At 38.6% G+C, this 3,125-nt stretch overlaps 1 pseudogene; it reads left to right on the top strand.

Moving 5' to 3' along the window:
• The window catches only part of LOC107701930 (nuclear receptor subfamily 5 group A member 2-like), a 19,894-nt pseudogene that overhangs the window by 5,980 nt on the left and 10,789 nt on the right, over positions 1 to 3,125 (top strand).

Raw genomic sequence — 3,125 nt, forward strand, 5'->3', positions numbered from 1 at the left:
TATATATAAAAATACAGAACATGTAGCATAAGGGTTTTATACTATTTACTATTTTTTATATCCTTTTTGTATAAACGTTTTGTTTACACTGATTATAATATACAATTATACAACACTTTTATAATACATTTAAATATTAATATTATACTATAAATTAACATGTAATATGGTATGATTTATGCCCACAGCTGTCCGTGCGGATAGGATGCGAGGAGGGCGCAATAAATTTGGCCCCATGTACAAACGAGACCGGGCATTAAAGCAGCAAAAGAAAGCTCTCATCCGGGCGAGTGGCTTAAAGATGGAAGCCACGCCCCCTTTGCTGTCATCACCTCAGTCTGACTACAGCTTCAGCACCGCTCTGTCCACCCCGGCTCCAAAAAACACCCATCCAAACATCGGCACCTCAGTAGCCCCTATCGATTACGAACACAACCTCTATGCATCCAGTTCCCTGAGCTTATCCGTCCCCATCCCAGCCCACACCCCTCTGCCAGCACAGTACCCAGCGCCGCGCCATCAAGTCAGAGTACCCGGACCACTACACAAGCTCAGAGCACTACACCAGCGCCAGCTCCCCAGAATCCGTTCCAGGCTACACATACGTCGACCAGACGCGAGTGTCAACCAGTCCGCCGCTCGCCCCGCCGGGCTTAACGGTACCGCCACTGGTTCTGGAGTTTGTTCGCTGTGAGCAAGATGAGCTGCAGGTGCAAAGCAAGATAAGCGCTCACCTGGCCCACCTGCAGCAGGAACAGAACTCTCGGAGTGCGGCGGCCAATCAGGAACAGAACACACGTCTCGCTGCCAAACAGGAACGGCTCAGCACTTTCGGCCTGATGTGCCACATGGCCGATCAGACGCTCTTCTCTATAGTGGAGTGGGCGCGGAGCTGCATCTTCTTTAAGGAGCTCAAGGTAAGTGTGAACACGAGTGAAACTGAATTAAAAGGATAGTTCATCCAAAAATGAAAACTCTGTCATCATTTACTCACCCTCAAGTTGTTCCAAATCTATATGAGTTTCTTTCTTGTGCTGAGCACAAAAGAAGATATTTTGAAGAATGTTGAGTTGACGGTAGCCATTGACTTACATAGTATGTAAAAAAAAATACTATGGAAGTCAGTGACTACCGCCAGCTGTTACCAACATTCTTCAAAATATCTTCTTTTGTGTTCAGCGGAAGAGAGAATTTCATACAGGTTTGGAACAACATGAGGGTGAGTAAATGATGACATAATTTTAATTTTTGGGCGAACTATCCCTTTAAAAAAAACCGCCTTGCATCGTATTTGCTGAACAAATTCCAATACTTGTTTCTTACTAATTTTGGGGTGCCGATTCCAAAAATATAGTCTGTTTTGCTCAAGCATGTCACACTTTCTCACAAAGTATGCATTTTGTAGCATTTTTGCCACCATTTATAAGGTGAAGACATCTTGACATCTTGACAATATGCCACAAAGACACGATTCCTATCTTCCTCTAAGCCAGGTTACAACTATTTGTTCAAATATGCCTAATCCTGATTTCAAGGTTAAAATTATTGCCATTGACAAGACAATGCAAACATGATGTTTTTGGCTACATCTGTGAGTGTTTTACATCCAAACGGTGACATAAAATTATAGATTTGGAAAAAAAGAACGTATTTATTTATAAACTTGTGTTCATGTCAATTTATTTGACATTAAATGGAGCATTTTTTCACTTATTTGCAGATTGTAAGTTCAATTATATTTTGCTAAGTGCAAAGCTGATACATGTATATAATCTTAACTCTTAATTCGTATTTTATGAAAAAAAAAAAAACATGATTGAAGTTTTATTGATATTTTTTAAACCAGCATCAGCAGATTAAGTAATATTAGGCCTTTTACACACACACACACACAATGTTTGCATGAACAGAGCGGATGCGGTTGGAATTATGAAATGATGCTGACATGGAAAACCAGGGAGTGTGTGTGTGTGTGTGTGTGTTTCCAGATGAAGAGTCCCGGCCTGCTGTGTTTGCTCTGGCTCGCTGTCATGTTTATAATGGCTCTAGCATGTGGACAGTGATGTCTCATGTGATTCAATCAACAGGTGTATTCGAGGAAAGTATTTTGGCTGTCTGGTCATTTTAAGAAGGCCAAGCAGATATGAGGTTTTGAAGCATAAATGACACAAATAGAAGGAAACACTGGACTGTAATGATGGTTTGATGTTGATGAAAAAGCCTGAACATAGTAGAGTGAATAATGATAATAGGGCATGTTTTGTGCACATTTCTATAAACTACCATTCAAAAGATTGGGGTTGATAAGATTTATTAATGTTTTTAAGCACAAGACGGCTGGATGTATTTGATCGAAAATACAGTAAAAACTGTAATATTGTAAAATATTCGCAAAAATATGCTCAAGGAAAATGTCTTATTATTATGAATGATGAAAACAGTTGTGCTGTTTAACATTTTGGTTGAAGCAGTGATACATTTCTTTCAGGATTCTTTGATGAATGGAAATGTAAAACAATGAGCATTTATTTGAAATATAAATATTTTGCAACATTAAAAATAAACAAAGGATTTACTGTCACTTTTGATTAATTAAAAATTTGATTTTAAAATTTATAAAATTTTCATGAATCTTGCATTAATACATTCTGAATTGAAAAGGGGTCTTGCATATTTCTACTTTAATGATTGTAGAAGTCTGGATTTATTGTTAATTCGAAATGCTGAGATATATTTCAGATTCACTTCAGAAGGCTCAACTTTTTCAGGACAATCATAAATTGAGAGCTTCGGTTATATTCTGTCCATTATAACCCATGGCATTGAGGTGTCTTTAAATAAAACACTTGAGTTTTGGTGGTCCTGAAGAGCTCTTTAAATAAACTCAAGAGTGTTTGTTGTCTTAGAGGAAATTGAGGATACACTCCTTTCTTTTGTCTATTCTGAGCTCCTGTCGCTCTCTGTAGTGTTTCCAAACCTTGCTGACAATGCAGTATGAACAATCATGTTACAGCATTTCAATCACACACACAATATAGTAACACTGGCCATTATTCACACACACACACACACACACACACACACACACACACTCACTCTCTCACACACACACACACACACACTCA

Source organism: Sinocyclocheilus anshuiensis, unplaced genomic scaffold (assembly GCF_001515605.1).
Source record: "Sinocyclocheilus anshuiensis isolate Anshui unplaced genomic scaffold, SAMN03320099.WGS_v1.1 scaffold1184, whole genome shotgun sequence".
Classification (NCBI taxonomy): Eukaryota; Metazoa; Chordata; class Actinopteri; order Cypriniformes; family Cyprinidae; genus Sinocyclocheilus; species Sinocyclocheilus anshuiensis.